Source organism: Phoxinus phoxinus (assembly GCF_949152265.1).
Source record: "Phoxinus phoxinus genome assembly, chromosome: 25".
Taxonomy (NCBI): domain Eukaryota; kingdom Metazoa; phylum Chordata; class Actinopteri; order Cypriniformes; family Leuciscidae; genus Phoxinus; species Phoxinus phoxinus.
In genome coordinates this window covers 9941667-9966300 of record NC_136900.1, presented here as the reverse complement: position 1 = coordinate 9966300, position 24634 = coordinate 9941667, and the positions used below count along the sequence as shown (strand labels likewise).

General features: G+C 38.0%; 2 protein-coding genes across 4 annotated transcripts in view; one reads left to right on the top strand and one right to left on the bottom strand.

Moving 5' to 3' along the window:
* LOC306994106 (sterile alpha motif domain-containing protein 3-like) overlaps window positions 1–10862 on the top strand; it is a 186046-nt gene extending 175184 nt beyond the window's left edge. Inside the window, exon 10 of the mRNA XM_079604430.1 lies at window positions 10850–10862. The gene's annotated coding sequence lies outside the window, so the exon portion shown is untranslated. The remainder of the gene's footprint in view (window positions 1–10849) is intronic.
* The window catches only part of plxnb2b (plexin b2b), a 161889-nt gene that overhangs the window by 74389 nt on the left and 62866 nt on the right, over window positions 1–24634 (bottom strand). For all 3 annotated transcript variants that reach the window (XM_079604426.1, XM_079604427.1, XM_079604428.1), the window contains one exon: window positions 14817–14979. The gene's annotated coding sequence lies outside the window, so the exon portion shown is untranslated. The remainder of the gene's footprint in view (window positions 1–14816; window positions 14980–24634) is intronic.

Here is a 24634-nt window from a genome sequence, read left to right as displayed (position 1 = left end):
GTGATGTTTTATTTGTACTTTTGAGCAAATATTGCATACAATGAAAGATTGAAAATACTACTAACATTGGAAACAAGTAAATTAATAAATGTTGCTTTTACCTTTTGCTGACATTCGAAAATAAAGTAAACAGTCAATTTTTTATTTCATGTAGACTAAAAAGAAAGCATCACATGAGTCTTTGTACCGCTCAGTCATTCTCAATCACCCTTTAATGTCTTCATTCCCTCTATCATGTGCTTCTCATCCCCTCACATTGGCTTTTTCTTAATCCATTATTACACATGCTTTTGGTAATCATAGTTTTATCAAGGTTAGGCATTAAATACAAAACAGAAAGGCTCCTGTCCAATCCACGGCGCTGCGGAGGAGTGGAGCTCATGCACTTCCTGTCGTTCTGCCGCCCACTAATCTGCTGTCATGTGTGTGACTGCAAAACACGTTACGCTGAATAAATCCACATTATTTCATCAGCGGATTTAGATTTGGGAAAGATGCAGTGTTGCGCTTTAATATCTTAACCTCTCTTTAATATCTCAATTTGTTCTCCGAGACGCCAATGAGATAAAACAGAGCAAACGAGAGGGTATTTTCCTGATGTGAAGTTCATTCAGTGAAGTATTCGTCACACTGATTCAAAGAGGCTTTTGAATGATTCATTAAAACCACCAGCTCAAAAGAGTCATGTGATTCAGACTGTCATAACTGTAAAATAACTTTATCGCACAGCCTTGACTGGCTTATTTCTTTTTAAAAATGACCACAACTGCACTATAATAACAAACTCCACGTAAAATGATTATTCACATTTATTATTAACAAGATTTGTAGGTTTTCAGAAGTAGATGTCAAGTGTTTTAAAACTCGTTGTTTACTAGCCCAAATCAAAAGAGCTCACGTCCAGGGTATATACTATTCCAGGTTGTGTAATTTATGCAAAAATCAGAGCTTTCCAAAAAACAACTTTGCCATAAAGCAGCGTTTCCAAACCACATGTTTAAGACAACAAAATTGTATTATTTTGGAGATTCAATGTGAAAGTATTACAATATAAAAAATATAATAAATTAAAAAATTGTAAAACTTTGACGTTAGGCGCGATTAATCAAGATTAATTGCAGAAAAAAATGTTAGAGAATTAGTTCATTTTTGATTGACAGCACTAATACACTTATACAGTATACACAATATATATATTATCATATGTACACAGTATATATGTACACAGTATATATATATATATATATATATATATATACACACACACACACAGTATATATATATTATATATTTTTTTTTTTATCGAGTACTTTAATCGAGGAATCGTGATAGCCATAATATATATAAACAGTTCTGTTAAATTTTTATATTACAGGTTTGACTTTTTTAGGTTTACTTATATTGAGGCACAGTTATGTGTGTGTGGTAAAACCTGTTTTCGCAAATTTTGTAAATGTAATTACGTTTTTTTTTTTTTCATCACGCATTTTTTTATGCAACATCTTAAAATCGAATAAAAATTAATCGAATAAAATATGAATGGGAAGAATGGAAACCCAACTTTCACGTTATTCTGGATTTTTTTTCAGTACAGTTTAAAAGTCTGTACAAAGCCCTGGTTTAGAGTTTCCCTAAGATTTTATTTTAGGAGATGTAGCCTACAGTGTAAAAAAAAAAAGAGAAAAACAAGAAAGCCAATCCAACAAGAAACCATTTGAAAGTGACTGAAATGTTTAGAAGAACATCTCCGTGTGGGTCTGACCCATAACCGGCAGAACTCTCCATCCAGACTGTAAAGTCTCCATAAAGGTTTCAGTGCCTCCGCTATGTGTTCTGATAAAAGCGCCATTTTTCCACCTGAGTGATCCGATCTCCGCCTGGTGTAAGAAGCTCTCGCACCTCCACAGAGAAACATCCCTATTCAGATTCAGCTGGTGCTCCCATCACCCCGCTAACATCTGAACTCCCTGTGTGTTTTCTGACAGCGCAGACGACAGCTCTGCTTCAACAGCGAGCTGAACTCGTCGTTTGGAGGGAAGAGCGTGAGTCTCTGGAGGAGCGGAGCATCACTTTCCTGTCAGAGACGCCTGTGGGCCGCCGTCGTGGAGGCGTAGCGAGAGATAACGCAAGACAAGCAACTTACAGGCGGCCCTCGGAGCCTGCAGCGCACAAACAAGACATGAGGAGCTGTGCTGAGGGATCTATCCAGAACGACATCACTTCCTGTGTGCTCACAGCGGCCACAGAACATGTCCAGCCTGGTGCATGCTGGGAGCAATTCTGTTTTTTTTCCACTTATAAATGTCAGACAAGGGTTCAGTTATAATCAGTTATGATTATTAATACATGAGCATTTACACCCCTTCAGAATCAAGAGGCTTTTTTTTTCTTTGAACAGCGAATGTTTCATTTAACAGAATTTTTACAGATAATTAATATATTTAATGTACTGAATTTCATATCAATGTAATTATATTATAATATATATATATACACACAGACATAGATTCATACATACACTCACTGTATATGTAAGTCCATTATATTATATATAGTAGTATATATTATTGGTCACACACACACGACACACTACACTGTATGTACGTATGTATAATATGCATGTATGTATTATTACAAAATTATATATATATGTACACGGTATTAAATATATATATATTATACATATAATTTGTAATACATACACATACATGCATAGATTGTGTAGTATACACACACTGTGTGTGTGTGTGTGCGTGTGTGTGTGTGTGTGTGTTGTGTGTGTATATATATATATATATATATATATTACAAATAAAAAAAGGTTTTGCTACTGTACCTTTAAGACTTCAATAGTAAATGAACTTTGATATAGCCTAAGTTAAATATTTCACCTGGAAAATGTAACTTGCCTGTCATAATCCATTTTTTATCAATTAGTATGTCACCCATTCACTTTCCTTTGAATACCAACAGAAAATATCATGTAAACACCATGGTATAATGAACATGGTAATCATTCAATAGCACGGCAAACCCTCATACAAGTGTTATCATCGGATACCATCACGGTACCAAGATACTTCTGTAAGTGAATAATAAAGTAAGAATCTGATTACCATCACTGTAACATGGTACCACCATGAACATGTTTGTAAAAGAACGCTAACATCCAATCTGATCCAAACCTTCCACAAACAGGATGTTTGTCTGTCAGTTCTTTGGATACGCTGTCACCTATAATGATTCGTTTTCAACCTCTCATTCGGGCGTCTGTGCCTTTTACTGCCCATGTTTAGAAGAACTGTCAAAGTTAGAGAATGACAGGACCATCTCTCCAGCTGTCAATCAAACAGAAAACCCATTTCCCCCGCCACGGCTTCCTCTGCTATTTCACAACGCTGGAATCATCGCACCAAATTGTTCTGCCAAAGCAACTGTTGTTCCAAGCCCTCGCTCCTATACAGGCATACACTCCATACACATGTCATATCTTTTCATATCCATCTCCGATTGGGCCTCCTGTCAGCCTCTCTGGCATTTGCAACAGACTGCTTTCCTTTGTGTGTTTGTGTGCTTGAATTCCTGGTTTGTGCATGTACAAGCCTGCAGATGTTGAAAGACTTCCGCACAGTCAGAGATGAGATCTCAAATCACATCAAACAACAGTTTCTTGTCTCCAGGTGACTTTATTCAGCAAACGTGACTGGAGGACCCACCAAAGTCAACATTAAACGGCATTCAGAACCAATTTTACTGATATAATGTGTCACTCCCGAGTGAACGTTACAGAGAATTGTGTGTCATTTTGTGCTAAATAAGAGCACAAACGTGCATTAAGAAGGTAAATGGCAGTCCATTTTGATTTCATGTTGACTTTAAAGCTTTCTCAGCCATGAAAAAGACAGCACAGAGTCGACTAGAGAGCAATATTAATCTCAGGAGCAGTGCTGTCTCTATAAAGTTAATGCACGTTTAACAGTTTCATATTTCGGTCACAGAAATGGCGTCTCTAATGATCCGCGACGCAGCTAACAGCGCACAAACACAAAGAGATAGCGAGCGAGAGATGACCGAATGAAAATAAAGCGAGTTTTTCTGCAAAGTCAGAGTGGGAGTTTAACTAAAAGAGACAGTTCACCCAAAAACATCATCTTTTACCAACCCTCGGATAACGTTTGAGTCATTTTAAAGGCTTCAAAGTTACTATAAAAGTAGCTCATAAGACTTATAAAGTCTTCCTATAAAAAAAGCTCTCCTGCAGAATTTATGAACAAACGAATCCGTTATTTTGGATCAATTGGTTCTGTTCACAATTCCAATCTGAATGATTCATTCGTGAACTCAATGATTCGTTGACTCACTTTGCTCAATGGTCTTTTGATCACACATTTAAAGACTTTCACAGAACAGTCATACAGGTCGTGGAGTAAATGACGACAGAATCCGCAGTTTTCAGTGAAATTAACTCTCTGTTCCAGTCAGATGGCACACACACACACATCGTGCGTACACCAACAATCACTGCAATAATTCACCGTATCTACCCTGTCATGAGAAATCTGGCATCAGCAGCATAATGATTTTCTCTTTATCTCGCCATCCATTTGAATCATACCGTCATTCTCTCTTTCACCACCCACAGCTGATGGTTTAATCATGAGAGAGAGAGAGAGAGAAGAGAGAGAGAGAGAGAGAGAGAGAGAGAGAGAGAGAGAGAGAGAGAGAGAGAGAGAGAGAGAGAGAGAGAGAGAGAGAGAGAGAGAGAGAGAGAGAGAGAGAGAGAGAGAGAGAGAGAGAGAGAGAGAGAGAGCGCTCTTTATCAGGAGCCCGTGTGGATTATGTGAGATCTTTACCTATAAGTCCCTGGACTTTACATAACGGCTGACATTGTTTGCACAGAAGGGAAGACATCAACGGGATTATCACTAATTCAAGATGCTGAAAATCACCAATAACCCCTGACTAGAGTTGGGGACCGAGAAGCACAGATACAAAAGTAGTAAACATAAATCAACAGGCAAGACATACTTCTATTGCATTGTTCACAACAACAAACATACAACACGAGCAGTGTAGTCAGATTCACGAATGAACGACTCTAATGAATCAAGTCACGGACAAACTCACAAGTCTAAAGTGATTCTCTGAATCACTTTGAGAGGTTATTAAATACACATCTGAACCACAGATCACTATTTTCATATCTATCTATCTATCTATCTATCTATCTATCTATCTATCCGTCTATCTATCCGTCTATCCATCCATCCATCCGTGTTCGTCCGTCCGTCTGTCCATCCATCCGTATCCATCCGTATCCATCCGTCCATCCATCCGTTCGTATCCATCCGTATACATCCATCCATCTGTATCTATCAGTCCATCCATCCATCCATCCATCCATCCGTCCATCCATTCGTCCATCCATCCATCTATCTGTCTATCAATCAAACTATCTATCTATCTGTCTGTCTGTCTTTCTATCTGTATATATATCTGTATCCATCCATCCATCCATCCATCAGTCTATCTATATATACATATATACTTTGTTTATGAAAAAAAGTATTGTAATTAAAAATACAAGACATGCATACATAAATGTTTATACAATGAAAATTTATAAAATGTAAAAAATTGTGCATGCACACACTATATAAATATATATTATATACACTATATATAATATATAGTGTGTGTGCACATTTTTACAAAATTATACATATTTTCATTGTATAAACATTTATGTATGCATGTTTTTATTTTTACAATTTTCGATTCTAATCATTTGATTATTCATGTGTTAATGTATGCATCTAAAGCCACACCCACAGTCCGTCTGTGAGGCTCTTCTTGAGGGTCCTGTAGCGAGAGACCTCTGCTCTCCTCAGCATCTGTGTTCAATCCCACGTCTGAGAGCAGCAGATGCGTGTCGGCGGGGAGGAGATGCTCGGGTGGTGTTTAAACACAGAAACGTGAGGCGCTCCGTCTCGCAGAATCATTGAGCAGACGTCACACACATCTGCCCATCAGGACGCAAAACACACACATCTGCACATCAGGACGCAAACACGCGCGTTTCGACACCACTAAACTAAATTAAAGTGTCTCTCCACTTTTACACGCTTGTTTGGCCAACAAGACTCCGCACCAGCCAAACAAACAGTCAAAAGGAGAGTTTGGAGGGTTTCTGGGTGAATAATTCACAACCCTTCAGGGTCACAGAGGAAAGAAACCGATGTTCACACAGCCAGAACTCTCACCAGGCCGCATGCTCACGAGTCTCAAAGTAACGTCTGTTCTGTCACCTGCCAGATGTCATGCAGGAGAACTCTGTCATTAATATAATTTATGCTTTTATTTGCAGGTTTTTAATCTATGCAGCGCCGCTTTTGAAAGTTTTCTTCCGTCTTGTCATGCAAAAGACTTCTTGAATGTATTCAGTGATCTTCCTAATTTAGAATAAGGTATTTTCACCAAAATATCCTGTGTACAATACGTGAGAATTTTGTAATAAAATATCCAAAAATCACTTGCACAGTGTGATATATTTCCTGCAGTTGTGTACTTACAATATCCCAAAATTCCCAAAGATTTTTCATTTCAGAGAAATTCCCATTTTAAATAATTGGCCGTCCCGGAATCCCTGTTCACTTGTCTGTCACTGACGTAATATCCGCGTTATCCCTGGTTTCCGCTCGTTCTGCCATAGTAACCATGGCGACAGACGTGGACAACTGCGTAGTGCATAATGTCTGTTGTTGTTTCATTCAAACATTATGAACCATGGCAAGCAGACTTTGGGGGAAAAAGGAGAACTAAAACGAGGATCATTATCAGCGTGGCGTTTTCGAGATGCCGAGAGCTAGCGTCCGTGACTAACTTCGACTTGACGAGACGCCACTCTTGTATACTTTATTAGATAGGTGAGAAAATGTACATAAAACTAATCAATGTTATATAGTTCAACATGATGAAATGTTAGAATATGATCTGTATGTTCTAATATTGATCTAGCTTACGGCTAGTCTCATACAGACAAACTAACACATAGAATAACATTATAACTTTCAAAACACTCAAATGCAGTTTAGTGTGATAGTGTAGAGCGACTGAACAGCGCTGCGTTACCTCACACGTTTCATTCGTCTAATAAACTGACCTGTGAGAGTAGAAATTCAGCACTTGCGAGTAGTTCGGTAGAATTAAATGTCCTTATTCCTTAATATCCGCGAGACTCGTGTGTGTGGCGCTGATATATGTCTCTTATTAGCAATCGCACCCTGCTTCACACCACAGTCATGATATAAACGTCAATGTATTCACTCATCCATAAACACCATTAAATCCATCGGCTAGACGACCAGTTCCTTAATTCCGCAGGAAATTTTGCGTCATCAACCTACGCCTTTGATATTGTAAGAGGTTATCGACCCCTAGCGGTGAATTTTTTTTTACATATTGTATCTTTAATAATGTGATGTGATAAAATATCAACCCTCTTGTCTGTGTTCTGTATTTTGCTTAATGTTTTTCATAAGTTGTCTTCTTCTTTTGGGACAGTGAGAAATAAACAATTGCTACTACGATTTACTGTATATTTAATTGGAACAACAACACGGTTTGGTGAACTACATTTTCCATTAGCGCAACATTATTTCTGACTGTTGCCACAAATGATCAAATTCAATTGAAAAATGTAGATGTGGCCAGTCACTAGAACATTTTGAGTTGGAGAGGTCTGAAATCATGTTGTTTGAATACGTCAATGCATACTGAACCGTTTCGAATTTTAATATGACGCTGTCCGTCCAAGTTTGGTGCACTACACTGTAACAAAAACTGTTTTTTTTTGTAGTTGCAAGTAAAACAAAAGTGTAATCTTATAAAACACACTCCACAGTAATTGATTTCAGTCTTTACGTTTCGAAATCTCACATTTAATTAAATGTGTTATACTCTTTGTAATCATGAAATGTACTATCAATTACAGTCCTATCAAGCTCATATTGTTTCAAAAATAAATCCTGTACCATTTTCTTCAATGTACATGAAGTGGGTTGTCATCTCTTCCAGATGGCCGACTCAAAACCCTTCATATGACGGACTGGGAAAACAGCACAGAGTCTGTGAACCGCTTAGCAACAGGGTAAATCCTTGACATTTTTAAAATGCTTTAGCTGAAGAAGAGAGAAATAAAGTGTGAGAGAGAGAGAGAGACTGTCACAGTCTAATTCTGCACAATACTTGCTGCAACAGACACACGTCCCTTTCAGCCCAGATTTGGGGATAAAACCAGCGTCCTCCACTGAAGCAGCTAAATTATTTTTAGTTTTAAGAAGGGAAAGATGAGAAAGAGAGAGAGAGATAGAATTGCGTAGCGGGCCGCAGATTCTGCAGCGGTTACGGATTACCGCTTGCTTGTAAATCCCATCAGAATGGATTGAGAGAAAATGAGAGAAAGAGAGAGAGTAAATAAGAGAGTTCCAACCTATCCGCTCACAAATCTGTGTGTTGCTTCAGTTTATACGAGTCTCGCTCTCCTGCAGAAGATCAAACTTTGACTTTCAGAGGACAGTATTACACTCAAAAATAGAGGTTCTTTATTGGCATCGATCGTTCCATGAAGAACCTTTAACATCCGTGGAATCTTTCCATTCCACAAATGTGACCCCTGGACCACAAAACCAGTCACATGGGTCATTTTTTTAAAAAAATTGAGATGTATACATCACATGGAAGCTGAATAAATAAGCTTTCCATTGATGCATGTTGTGTTTGGATAGGACCATATTTGGCCGATTAGAAGATCTGGAATCTGAGGGTGCAAAACAATCGAAACATTGAGAAAATCTCCTTAAAGTTCTACATTTATGTTCACGATTGTGCTGCATTGACTCACAAAAATAAATGTTTTATATATTTACGGTAGGAAGTTTACAAAATATCTTCATGGAACATGATCTTTCCTTAATATCCTAATGATTTTTGGCATAAAAGAAAAATCGATAATTTTGACCCATACAATGTATTGTTGGCAATATACCCGTGCGTCTCGTGACTGGTTTTGTGATCCAGGGTCTTGAATGGTTCTTTATAGTGGAAAAAGGTTACAAATTTTGTTCTTCACACTAAGACAATTTTTTTTCTTTTATTGCATCGCTGTGAGAGAAAAAAAAGCCCTTTTGAAAGCTTTATTTTTGAGTTTACATTAAATTTGAGTTCATATTGAGATCTGGCCAGCATGAACAGATCTAAAAGCTGGTGTCCCGTTTAATAGCACTGGTTGCTGTTCCCCAACCCCCACTCCCGCCGCCTCTGATCAGATAGTTCTCCTCATCTACTCCAGCGCTGCTCGTCTGTGATTTCTGCTCCTCCTCAGAATAATCCACAGACCTGAGGCTCTCAACAAAGTCACTATCAAAAGCCCTCATTCAAAGAGACTTTCCTCTAACCAGATCTGGAGGAGCCTGAGCTTCAGACACACACCCACTCGCCGTCTGATGCCAACGACACACACCGGCTTCATGTGATTTCAGGGAGGATTAGAAGGCACTGGGCAGCTACAATGAGCACTTCTCAATGACCCTCTTTGAATCTATAGAGCTAAAGCAAAATAAATAAATACATTTTTTATTTATTTTTTAAATCGAGATGTCCTTAAAAACCAACATAAACTGTGACTAGGGCAGTCTGATTCCTGAGAAAGTGACTGAGTGGTTTCATTAAAGAATCGTTCTAAAGATTCACAATTCAAAATGTCCATATAGTGTATATATATATATATATATATATATATATATATATATATATATATATATATATATATATATATATTAGTTATTTTAATTTCACACAAAATAATTGACCATTTGTACATAATTAAAACTTCAGTGTAGTCTGATTTACATGCAAATGACTCTTATGAGTCATTTCTTAGAACTAATTGTTTTAACATATTCACAATTCAAAAATGTCCCAAATGTCTCAAATAAAAAAACATGAATTGTAAATATATATATATATTAGGTTATATGTATATATATATGTATATATATATGAATATATATAATATACATAGGCTATATAGCTATAACTATAGGGCAATTAATATACATTGTAAATTATTACTATTTGTATTATTTATACAAAAATATGTACAATTTTAATATTGACTGTTTATACATACTATAATAATTCAAATGACTTTCAAAGACATTTTTCAAAAACATACAATGTGCCCAGTGTAATTTGTTTCAGAAGAAATTGCTTTTATGAGTGATTTCTTTTAATGAATCATTTAAAAGACTCAAACTCAGAAATTACTGGTTTGAACCAGCTTGAAATTATAATATATATTTTAATACAGTGTTAATTTACAGTGTATACAGTGTATATATATATATATATATATATATATATATATATATATATATTATTATTTTTTTTTATTTTTTATTTTTTTTTGAGACATTGAGTTGAATTCAAATTAGATATTCACAAGCAAAACTGTGCAAAACATTTGGCTCATGTTCTGTAACTCATGTCAGTCTATTGTGGAATCATCAATTTCAGACGTTCCTGCTCCTGAACAACACATAAGAAAGCAAACCGCTGTCTCATCCTGAGTAAGTGTCCTGAATAAGCTACAAAGTGGACCTCAGATGAGCTACCTGTTCTCCCAGTCACACACAGCGTGTGCCTCACTCATTCAGCGGTAATCAAGCGTTCTCCTGAGGATTTTACACAGCAGAAACAAATTTCCAATAAAGCTCCGCCGTCTCTGACTGGCAGCCATTTCCTCTTGTTCGAGTCAGAATCTTAAAGCGACATAGCAGAGTTTTATGAGGTGTGAAGATCGGACTATATTTGATCGCACACTGAGGCCCAGAAGGACTCTCAGTGTCTCACTCGTGTCTGTGTGGGACGAGACAGCAGCATGACAGAACCTACTGAAGCTTTACATGCTTCCTTTTACCAGCACATTAAAGATTTGTCAGTCCCGTGAACCAGAAACCAATCGCTCTACACCATGTCTCACCAAGATGACTTTATTCAGATATGTTGGACTGTGATTCATGCGCAAGATTCAGTTATCAAACTCATGAAGATCATATCAATTAATCTCCTAGCTTGTTAGAGTAAGTTCTTAAAGTTCAGTCTACCTGAGAATGCATCTTTAAGAGAGCCTGATTTGATTCGAACAAAACTTGTTTATTGCTAATCAATGACGCATCCAGATATTCCTGTCATCTGTTCATTCACCTGCGAACAGAAGATCAGTGAAAAGAAGGAAAACATTGTTCAAACACTCACAGCTGTCTGTTCCTCCCAAATGAGTCCATGTATACAACATGTTCCAGTTAGTGAAGATTCATGAACTCAAACCGAGTTGTTTAGCCTGATGCTGAAGGAGGAAACCTTCTGGAGTTCCTATAGTAACACTGGAGAATGTTCTGAAGTCACTATATGATTCTATATATGAAGTATATGAAAGTATTCTTATACTATATGAAGCTTCTGAAGATGATATGCTGCTAAACATTCCACAGCTCTAGAACTTAGGTTTCATTGAAGTTAGGGAGAAAATACATAGAAATGGATGATCCATCAATCGTCCATCCATCCATCCATCAATTATCCATTATTTATCCATCCATCCATCCATCCATCCATCCATCCATCAATTATCCATTATTTATTTATCCATCCATCCATCCATTCATCCATCCATCCATCCATCCATCCATCCATCCATCCATCCATCCATCCATCCATCCATTATCCATTATTTATCCATCCATCCATCCATCCATCCATCAATTATCCATTATTTATCCATCCATCCATCCATCCATCCATCCATCCATTATCCATTATTTATCCATCCATCCATCCATTAATTATCCATTATTTATTTATCCATCCATCCATTCATCCATCAATTATCCATTATTTATCCATCCATCCATCCATCCATCCATCCATCCATCCATCCATCCATCCATCCATCCATCCATCCATCCATCAATTATCCATTATTTATCTATCCATCCATCCATCATCTATCCAATCGTCCATCCAATCCAATCATCCATTCATTCATATCCATCCATCCAATCCATTATCTGTTCATCCATCCATCCATCCATCCATCCATCCATCCATCCATCCATCCATCCATCCATCCATCCATCCATCCATCCATCCATCCATCCATCCATCCATCCATCCATCCATTCATTCATTCATTCATTCATTCATTCATTCATTCATTCATTCATTCATTCATTCATTCATTCATTCATTCATTCATTCATTCATTCATTCATCCATCCATCCATCCATCCATCTTTTTTTTTTACTTTTCTCTAAATGTTCAAACAAGCCTTTGTCAAGCAAACAACATTAATAGTTTGTCTCAACTAAGCTTTCAATGGTTCAAATTCAGGAACTCAACTATAATTTAAAAGGCATTCACAGTGGAATCATGTGCGTCTGTGGCACCAACTGAGTTAAATGCCGAACATAAATTGTTAATAGTGTTAGGGATTTGAACAATAACAATGAGCAACAGGGATATTGTTGCTTGGCTCAGCAAGAACCGCTATAAACAGACCAAAAGCACAAACAAGTACAGGAGGTTGAGAACATCCTATGTATATTTAAAACTTCACATGAAGATGCTAAAAGCATGTTAATGCCAAATCTCAACGGGTCTGAACTCAGATCAGGGTGAGGCGAGAGAAAAACAAGAAGAGAGCAGAAGATGAGAGGGAAGGAGAAACAAGGACACGATGAATGAGAGGAGAGGTCTAGAATCACATTGAACTATAAGAAGAAGAAAAAAAAAATCAATCGCTGATACCTGCACTGACTAAACATATTGATGGCTGACAAGATTAACAGGGATCAAGCTAACCGTGTGTGTGTGTGTGTGTATGTGTACTCTACACATTCAATCAGACACCGCGTCCTGAAGGCCAGCTGAAGAACTGCAGACCTGAATGCCTCCAGCACACAGATAATCATTTACCTTTTTTAAAACAAACGCTGCTAATTAAGTGTCTGTCCTCTCTTTAGTTGAACGCTTGGCTAAGTGAATACGCTGCAAAGGACAGTCGTTTGAAGTGAGTCAGACCACCTCTTGTTCAAATTACTGCACACGCCGGTAATCAACAACAAAAAAGTGTCCTCAGCTGCACTTTCAGAGTGTGGGGAAAGATCCTTTAAAACTCTAGTGTGCCAAGCTACTCATTACCTGAAGTGATCGTCAATTGACATTTGCAACCCATTTAACTTACCTTAAAAGATGCGTGACTTGATTTTATCCATCTGGAATCGATTGGGTTGTGAATATAGTGTTTTTAAATGTTTCTAAATACATACACTTATAACAATAAAAAACATGGGCAACAAAAGGTTTCGTCTGTAGCTTCGCTGAAGTGACGACCACTGGTTCACGTCTTAAAAGCCTCCTTAAAAGTTTTACTGGCTGCAAATTCACTCCGATGAGGAACGCTCACTTTTCGCCGTCAAATCAATTCCTGATCAAGTTCTGTCCTACATATTGCATCTACAGATCGTCGCATTACATTGTAGGAATACAAATACATTACAAATGCATGAACCCAGAGCTCACTGCATTCACAACGAGAATCCCACCCCCAGACTGACAAGCCATCGCCTGAAAACACTGTTTCCTGACAGAAACCCTGACTGAGAGAATAACTCCAGACAGCCGACAGGTGCATCACCTTGAGACCCTGAATACAGAGAGTGTACGGGAGCGAACAGACAGATTTCCATCCCGCGAGTGTTTTGTCGAAGCCGTGCTCGTTCCTCTCGCTCAACGTTGCTGGACTGTACCTGAGAAAACAGCTGCGGAGCCTATCCTGAGTCAGCCCTGATTCGTACAAATAAAACACAAACCCAGCACATGCAAGCTTATCAGATATTTTAAAAAAACAAATGATATGAGCAAGAGCGCCTGCAACGATTTCTCATTTCCTCTCCGAGACCCCAGGAGTTCATCCTGTGACCCTCGCCGAGGTATTCGAGCTGCACACGCGATCAATAACCTGAATCCCTGCGGACATCTGTTTGGACAGGTGCGCTGATGAAGAGGGGAGCGTCGATGGGCATCTCCGATACAACAGCACGGGGCACGAGCCAGATGGTGACGGGCGCTTCCGAATAAACCAATAAGTCACCCGAGACTGTGTGTAACTGATTTTACCATGCAAAGCTTTAAATCTGCATGAAACCGAAGTTGCAATCGTCTTTTCTTCCCTATTGTGAGTGAAACGGCTTCTCAAATGAGAAAAAAAATGTAGGGCGGGATGTGACTGACCAATAGCAAACCACAACCATCCAATCAATTCCTCATGAACAATGCGAGTGACAGTTTGCCCCGCCCTCATGACAGTAAACACATCCTCAGAGAAGAGATATTTTACAGTTATTTTGATTAAAGATTATGAAGGCAGGACAACCTGTCACTCACATGACATCACAGCAATAGCATAGCACAACAATCCAATCAAATTACGATAAACAGAATCAAGTCCCGCCCAACATGTTTTCTTGTTCGAGAAGCCGTTTCACTGGGACATTAAATAATGCATTACAATAAATAATGCAACATTCTATATATATATAAAAAAAAGAATCGCCCATTTTGCCTTTCATGGTGACTTTACTGATGCACAACCGTGACTGGTTAACTGCATTTATAAGGATATAAAGACACAAATATTTGATAAATAATGAAATTAAGAACAGTAAATCGCAATACGAATTCTTGGAAACAGTACCTGCAAGCTGTTTGCTGTGTTGTAAAGGGTTGAAAGAGTTGGACCATTAATATAGAGCCCAGGTGGAGACGTGACGTGGTGAATTTGAGTCAAGCATGTGTTGTCTTCTGTTCCCGTTCTCTTGTCTTGTCTTGCTATTGTTTGGTCAGCCAACCCAAGATATCTGTTTTTCAAAAAGACAAAAATAAAAACACATTAGAGATATAAGCTACACAAAGGTCATCGATATCAGCTATTTTATTCAAATATACCTCACACAAGATTTTAGTGTTTTATAAAAACTGAAAATTATTCAATTTGATACTGAAGGTGCTTAAGATCAGTTTCTTTTCAGTGAATCTAAGGCCCGGTTTACACCTGGTATTTTAAAATGCGTTTTGGTCGATTGGATCACAAGTAGACGAGGGAGACACATTCCCGTTTACACAATCTGTCTCTTTTGTCCACTTTCACCCACTTCTACGGAGAGCATCAGCTTTAGTTTCTACTCTGAAAGCCGCAAGACCAGCCAAATGCTGTGTTAGAATGGAGAGAGAACATTGGAGAACATCAGGAATGGAGAGAGAACATTGTGTTTGGTACGTTTTTAGTCTTCAAACCAAACTTGGGTCTCCAGCCGACAAAGTTTAAATCATATCTGTCTATCGCGCTTCCCATAATGTTTACTCATCAGGTCAGTAGACGGAGAGAAGGCGGTCTTTTGTGGCTGTTTGAACACATTCGATCACATGAGCGTTTACACTACGAAAGCAATCCGGTCGAATGCGTTTTCGACTACCTCTGGAAGTGGTCTAAAGTAGAAAAGCTCAAAACATTTTAGGCCCCATTTACACCTGTATTTAGCGTCGTCTACTTGTGATCCGATCCACCAAACGCATCTTAATAACAGGTGTAAACAGGGCCAAAAACATACAGTGTGAACAGTATAGTCAATACAAACAAATACATCTAATGAACCAGTTCTTTTAAGTGACTCAGAACCTTACAACACAGTCGTAGCGAATCAAACAAATGACTTCAAACAAATTACTCTTTTGAGCCAGATCTTTATTGTAAAATTATACAGTGTGTATCCAAACTAATTGTTTTTTCCCGCTTACAGCCCATGTGGGAAACCAAACGCTCATTACCATTTCTTATTTTCAGCTCAGTGGCTTTCTCAACTGTAGTATACACAGTGATACGAACAGTAACAATGGCGTCGGTTTTACCACATCAATCCGAGCGCGTGTCCTCATCCATTGGAAGTGCAGAAAAGTGAAATTTGCAGCGCTGAAAATAGCAACATGTCAACAACACGAACCAAACCAGTCTCAGATACAACTACAGAGTTTGTGGGCGGGGCAAAGTACACGACGTTCGCAAGCAGCCAATGAAGACCATAGGCTGCTATTATGCAAATTTAGTCAGAAATTTTCACATCAGTTTTTCGTGTCCGTCAATCGGTCGCTCTGAATTGTCAAAACACCATTCAAATGCTTGCTACGGATGCGAAAAACGCAGAAAATCGAACCTGATCCGAATTATTTTATGACGGACGAAAGTTTCGCAGGCAGTGTGCAAACGTGATTGACATAACGTGAGGTTGTATTTATATTTTTACGTGCAGAAATTTCGGACGTGAATTTCGGACTCAGTGTGCAAGGACCTTTAGGCCCCGATCACACCTGATGCTTTTTTTGCAGTGAGAGGCGCCTTTTTTCAATTGTTTTCCTATGGCAGTGAGCGTTCTGCGCGCTGTTTATGCGCCTCGCGTTTTTGAAGTTGAAAAAAAAAAAAATTCAGAGAGGAAAAAGCGTCCGACGTCATCGCGTTTTTTCCCACTGTCCAATCGAATGAATGGAGAGGCGGGCCTTTCGTTGTAGTGATGAAAGCTACAGTTGCTTTGCATGCCCGGAGAGTGCGATGATGGAGGATTAACTTGTGGTGCTCTCGCGGGTTACCAAGAGCAAACGACTTCACTGACTAACTACCACAATGTTAACAGAAAGTAAATAAAAAGCTGATTTGACTTTAACTTGACAGACAGGACAGCTGTTTCGGTGGTTGCCTAGCAACATCAAAAAACGCAGCGCACTGCTCGTTCTGTGTGATGGGCCAGTGCTGTGCGCCTCGCATTTTCAAACCTGAAAAACGCGTCAGGTGTGACCGGGGCCTTAGGCGGATGTGGACGGAGGTCAATTCTAATACGCAGCTAAAACGCTGGTGTGGACGGAGATCGTAATCGTTTTAATTCTCCGTTTCTAAACTAAAACGCAGTAGTGTGGATGAGGCCTAAGACTGGAATTACTGACGACTCGTTCCAGGCAGTTCAGAATCGGTTCTTTCCTTTCAGGAGACAATAACTCCATTTATCTGCACTTTTGCAGACCTTTTTCATTCACAAAGAGCCATATAACACTACATGAAAGCTAATATCCGAAAAAGCATAGCTAGTAGGGGCAATTAACTATAATAACCCTGCTGTATATAAACTACCAGTAGAAACGCTCCATCCGAGGCACTTTCACAGCCCTCACATGGAACAGGAAGTTGGTGCGCATTGGATCTGGTGGCGGGCCAAGCTCAAAACACCAACGGCATGAGGAAAGTGCTCCCATGGCAACAAGACGAGATTGGTTTATTTAGCCTCGGTCCGGTCTGCTCACGTCCTAATGTAAAGAGACAACATGCTGGAATTAATCAGAGTGTCAGAGAGGAGGGAAAAGTCAGGAGAATTTCATTTGAAGACAAAAGAAATGAAAGCCATTTCTTCCCCCCCCCCTGCCCTTCAACACAAATATACTCTCATCTCCAGGGCTCAGAGGACACGACTCGTGAACGCTTTCCGTCTGGAGTTACACCAGACGGCAACAAGCAGACATTTCTCGCGGAGACGACAGCGAGAGATGGAGAGAATGTGGGTGACGCTGAGAAAATGACAGAAGACTAAAGGTGTCTTCTCACTGGATGCTTCCCTTCAGTTCTGCCGTAAAGACGCACGTCAGACTCCATCAAAATCATTCAAACTTTAAAAACGATCAAGTTTTCATATGACAAAACAGCAGCTGCCACATGAATAAAGCTCTCTGAAGGTCATGAGGAAATCTTACTCTTCTTTTACACAACTTCCAGGTTAAACCTCACAAACAGACAAATTCACACTCATTCTTTTGAGTATTTGGTAAATAGATTTCAAGCCTGGCCTATAATATCATATATAGCATATTGATGTATTTACAGTATATTGACTATGATGCTAACAGCAGCAATGACATTAAAATAACCAGTATTTATGTATAGACTTTTACTTTTTAATTTGAATACATTCATTTTAATGAGGGAGGCACAATGAGACATTTAGCATTTGGTTGAAGTTGATTTAATATTGCATTTTTGTTGAATCATTGAGGGACCCCTGCGGTAGCGCTGCGGACCCCCTGTTGAAAACCCCTGCTGTACGCCAATATTACTACATATTACCAAATCATAATGCATTTTGATGCCTCAGAACCCAACGTATTGTTCGCATGTAGGAATTAGCATCTAGCTACATTCATTACATTGCATGCATACCACTGAAAAAGTCTAAGAACCAATTTTTGAACAAAGTCTCTCTTGAACAAAGTTTGTTAATGAGTTAAACACACAGTATAAACAGTGCAGACCAGATTGTTGCCAAACAAATTACTCTTTTGAACCAATATTTGTTAGGGTCATTAAATCAAACACGAGCAGCACAGAACAAATGATTGCTGAACAAATGTCTCTCCTGAACAGATTTTTATTAATGAATCAAAACACAGCACAAATAGTGCAGACATGATTATTCCCAAACTAATGACACAAACAGGGCAGACCAAATGGTTCACGAACAAATTACTCTTTCGAACCAGTTCTTGTTAGTGAATCAAAAAAATAAAGCACAAACAGTGCCAACCAAATGATTCCCAAACAAATGACTTTTGAACCACTATTTGTTAGTGTCAGTGAATCAAACACTTAGCAAAAACTGTACAGACCAAATGATTCCCAAACAAATGACTCTTTTGAATCAATATTTGTTAGTGTCAGTGAATCAAACACAGCACAAAGGATTCACAAACAAATGACTCTTTTGAACCAATATTTGTTAGTGTCAGTGAATTTGTTTGTGAATCCTTTGTGCTGTGTTTGATTCACTGACACTAATAAATATTGGTTCAAAAGAGTCATTTGTTTGTGAATCATTTGGTCTGTACAGTTTTTGCTAAGTGTTTGATTCACTGACACTAACAAATAGTGGTTCAAAAGCACATAGAACACAAACAGTGTAGACCAAATGATTACCGAACTTATGAACCAGCTCTTCTAGTGAATCAAAAACATACAGCACAAGCAGTGCAATTCAATTCTCAAACAAATGACTTAAGAGACATTTCTTTTTTTGAGAATCAAATACATAAATCTTGTAACTTCCTGTTTTGTAATAGTATATGAATTGGGATGGAGCTGCAGTTGTAGAAGCGTGTTAGTGTCTATGAAAGCAAGACAGACGATAGTTTTGGTCTCAGAAGGAAACACAAGACATATCATTTCAGATTCTGGACAGATACTTTCTTGTTTGTTTGGTTTTACCTGAGGAAACGCTGGCCAGCGATGATGAGGTGATGGGTTCAGACACCGAAGGTTTGTGCACGACTGAGCAGAGAAACTGCACTGGCAGAAAGTCTCTGCTATATCAGATCAAAATCTCTCTGTGCTGAGCAAACTCACCGAATCTTCACCACAACAGAAAACCACACGCTGGAAACACTTCTTATGACGCTTGTAAACAGTAAACAGTCTAAATGTAACTTTACAAAAAAAAAAAGAAAAAAAAAAGGAAAAGGCAGGTGAATTTACTATGTATATTAGATATGACTGACAACAGAAATATGAATCAAATGTATTGTATAATAATAAAATATTATATATGTATATATTTTACATATTTCAAATAGATTTAATATTTCAATATTTACTACGGACTGTACATTTTCTCAGTTCAGCTTACCTTGATGGGTTTTAATAGCAAGTATATTGGAAAAATAGCACAAAAAAAAAGTTTTCATTTTAAAATAAATAAATGAATTTATAAATTATTTACAAAATAAACAGTATTAATAAATATTAAAATATGAGATTGATGAGATATTTAATCATATGAGATGATTAAATATGAGTACATATGAAATATAATTTATATTAATTAATGTAATTAATTTATATATTTTTTATATTTATTCCTTATATTTTTTTTTATAAATAAATAAATAAAGTAACATTAACGTAACTAATAAAAAATATGAAGAATAAATATATAATAATCAATTTTTATATGCATTTATATTTTTGTGTGCTTAATGTGACTTCTGGAGAAAAATGCATCCTGGAAAAGCGTATGATGTACTTTTTTCTTTTTACTAATAAGTACAACATTTTACATTTACTAGTATTTAAACTGCAAACATTATGTTGCAGTTTATAATTAAGTCACCAGCCAAGTGGCAATTAACTATTTAATCACCAGGATCACATCATAGTTTTTAAAAATAATATGACGAAATTTATGAAGATACTTGAAATACTAAAAACAGAAAAAAAAAAGAAAGAAAAAAAAGAAGAAGATCAAATTCTCATTAATAAGCTTCACAGACTCATTGAAAAGTTTCTGAAATGACGTTGCAGTGCAAAGATCTTCAATCGTCTTTAACCGGCAACGGCCTAATTAAACGTCGGATCTGAACATTGTGCCACATTGTGTATATTTATGGAATAAATGTTCAGCCGTATGTCAGGACAGAAATCCAGCAGATGGTTCGTGTTCTTTCACAGTTATAAGCAGCAGAAAATGAAAAACTCACTCGCTGCTTAGAAAGTCTGTGTGGGAATGTGTGTGTGCAAATAAAATAAATAAATCCCAAGCGCAATGTTCAGTGAGCATTTGGGTTTGATTCCAGCCCGTCGGTCAGGAGGATCTCTCCCGCACCCGAGGAGGAGATGAGGACTCGTGAAGTTCCCCAGATGAGGGCCTGGAGGAGGTGACGTCTCTCCACTATTGAGCTGAAAGAGTTCATGTAAAGCAGCTCCAGTGCCGACAGACACACACGTCTGGCTGGAAGTGAACACACTCGCTCGGAGGGTCTCGCGGAGGACAAGAGTTCACTGAGAGTGCAGACGAGACTGCAGTAATTAACACTGCTATACGCCTCATACAAAGAGTTAGTGATCGGGACACACTCCTAACACTAAACACACTCAGCTGGCGTGTGCTTCCTGTATACATTACTTCAGAGACAATCATTGACATACAACATCGTTATTACAAACTATTATAATTATAATAAGTTTATGCAGCATATTTTGTATATTGTACGGATGGCAGTTATTTTTCATATGAATATATTTTTTATTATTAGTTAATTTTGGATATTTATTTTGTTACTATTAATATGAATAAATACATGTATATTATTGTTATAACAACAATAATATTGATAATTATTATTATTAAAATAAATAAATAAATATTTGTATTAGTTTACTTTTGGATGTCTATCATTTATTTGTTTACTTATTTTTATGCTTTGTTTACTTTGTTAAATAATGGTAAATAAGTAACCAATACATACATAGGCTACATACATATTATACTGTTATAATAATAATAATAGTTATAATTAATAAAATAAATATTTTATTATTAATCTGCTTTTAGATATTCAAAATTATGTATATGTTTATTTTTTACATTACCATTATTTACCAGATAAATACATATTTTATTATTAGTTTATTTTGGATATTTATTATCCTATTACTATTATTTGAGACCTATATTTACCTATAAACATATATATATATTACTGTTATAATAATAGCAATAGTTGATATTGTTATCATCATCATTATTATTTATTGTTTTTGTATATGTATATATACACACACCCTTTGTCAAGTAGGCCTAACACAATAATATATACACACACACACACATATATATACATATATATATATATATATGTGTGTGTGTGTGTGTGTGTGTGCGCGTATATATATATATATATATATATATATATATATATATATATATATATATATATATATATATATATATATATATATAGTTTCATAGAAACCAATCATTACCATACAAATACGTACATAAAATAATTTCCCTTTTGTGAAGGGAAACTGTAAGAAAAATGTGCCAAATTTAGTTGCATCTTAATTAAAATTCATAATTATCACATGAGTGAAAAGCATGTTTGTGAATCTGATCCATGTTTACCGGGCACAGAACGCATGAGCTCTTCCTGACCTTGCTGGCGACCCCTGGAGATGAACGACGGGCACCAGCGCTCTGCCAAACGGGCGTGGCCTTCGTTACCCAGCATCCCTTTCACCACCAAAACAGACCATAGAGGGCAGAGCGAGAGAGATGCAACAGATGCCCACTTCACCAACATCCACGCTCCTGAACGCAGATGGACAGATAAACAAGCTGAACGCTGGGGCTGAAGGAGCGGGCAGAGAGAAATCAGCGCTTGCTGGCACTCCACAGATCAGACAGCTGGCACTGATACCCTCCACAACCCCCAAAATACACCGCCCCCTTCTCAAGAGACCGCGAGAGAGAGAGAGAGAAAGAGAGAGAGAGAGAGAGAGAGAGAGAGAGAGAGAGAGAGAGAGAGAGAGAGAGAGAGAGAGAGAGAGATTTTGTGTGTCTCTCAGCTCCAAGTCTAATTAACACTCAAGCGCACACAAGTTGGGCTAAAAGTGTGTGTGTGTGTGTGTGTGTGTGTGTGTGTGTAGGAGGTGACTGTCGGATGAGTGCAGCCTCGTCTGGAGGTGAGACAGTCTGGCGAGTGATAAAGATGGATGAGAGGACGGGCAGAGCCAAGAGAACGCGGAGTCGGCCAATCGGGTCGCAGGCGCACATGGCCATTTCTATTTCTCACACGCGCTCATTTACTGTTGCACTTTCTGTTGACATATCAAATATTTGTCTTCCCGTTTCGTTTATCCGCCCTGCTAATTATTAACGAACTGCAGGTTGCGCTAATTGCTTCATCACTTTAAGAAAATTATCTCTGGATTAATGAGTCTCGCAGCTTTGGCAAATTTATCGCGAAATATGAGCTATAGACACAGCTTGAGCAAGTTCATGAAATATTAACATGCCCTTTTATCTATCAACATTGGCTCACCTAAAACTCCAGAATATGTAACACCTGAAAATATGTAAATATAATATTGGTTTCTGGGAAATTATATGAAATATGAACAATATAGAGCTTCATGTGACTCAATGTAAAATATGACAATATTATATTTTTATAATAATTTTTCATTGAAACATTACAAAACAGTCAAATCTATTTTAAAAGCTGTGAAAAAGCATTAAAAACATTTAAATATGTGAAAACATATACAATTATCATAAAATTGACAACTGATTAAAAGTTCAAAAACATGTAAATATGAGAAAATCTAAAAACCTAATCGATTTTTCTGTACACACACACACACGCACGCGCACGCACGCACGCGCACGCACGCACGCACGCACGCCACACACACACACACACACACACACGATTTAAGATCATGAAAAAGAAAAGAGTCAAATGAGTCCACACATGCCATGTGCACTAAAGGACACTCTGGTCTGGGCATGACGGGACGCACAAATCATCCAGACCCCAACATGCCATGCGATGAGATCACACGGCTTCTGTCATTTCTGTCAAAGCTCTCTTTTTCCTGGAGGTTTTACATAATGTTGGTGTCTGCAGTGCGTTCCGCCGCCTCTATCATTTAGACCCAGGCTGCCTGGAGATCGACCACATCACCATTAGACTGTGAGCCAATTAATTTCATCTCTTCTCCAACATTCAGATATGAAAGCGCTGCCATCAGGAGAAGGGAGCCACGATTTTTACATCTCGCCACATTCCAGCGTCTGCCCCCCAAAAAATGCAATTACACGGCTGCGAGCGTGCAATAGAGAGAGAGAGCGAGAGAGAGCGGAGAGCAAGAGCGAGAGAGAGAGAGAGAGGACGAGCGAGCCAATGGCAGCCTGGTTTCTGCTCTGTTAATGGCTAAGTTGTTTTCAGGCTCTCTCCATCATCCGAGAGGAATAGCCCGGCTCTTCTGCAACTTCAAAGCAATGGACAACATCTCTCCATTTCTGCAGCTGATAGCTGAACATCCAAACATGCACACGCACACAGACACACACACACACTGCAACCTATATTTTTGGAGCACATATACACATAAAAAAGGCCACATCCTTCATTTTTATTTTATTTTCTTACCCTCCAGTCAACTTACGTTATTCAAAGTTTCTTGGACCAAAAGCAGTCATGATTGAGTTAATTTAGTGGCGTTTGCCAAGTTAAGCATCACTATTGCAATTCCTTCTAGGGTTAAAATCTATATGTATTCATCTTTGCCGTGTTTCTCATTCTGCACTGTACATAAACGCCATCTCAAATCGCATTGCTTGTTGATTAAGTGCTTTTACTTTTTAAATCAGACTTAGTGGTCCATATTGACATGATGGTTTACTGAACTCAGTCATGTTTAAGAAACCAGTGTGAGATGATTTGAGCTTTGCTACATGCGTGTTCTCCTGCTGGAAGTATCCATCAGAAGATGAAAACACTGTGGTCATAAAGAGATGGACATGTTCAGAAACAATCCTCAGGTCGGCTGTGGCGTTTAAACGATTCTCGATTGACACTAAGGGACTAAAAGTGTGCCAAGAAAATACCATTACAGCACCAGCAGCCTGAGCCGCTGATACAAGG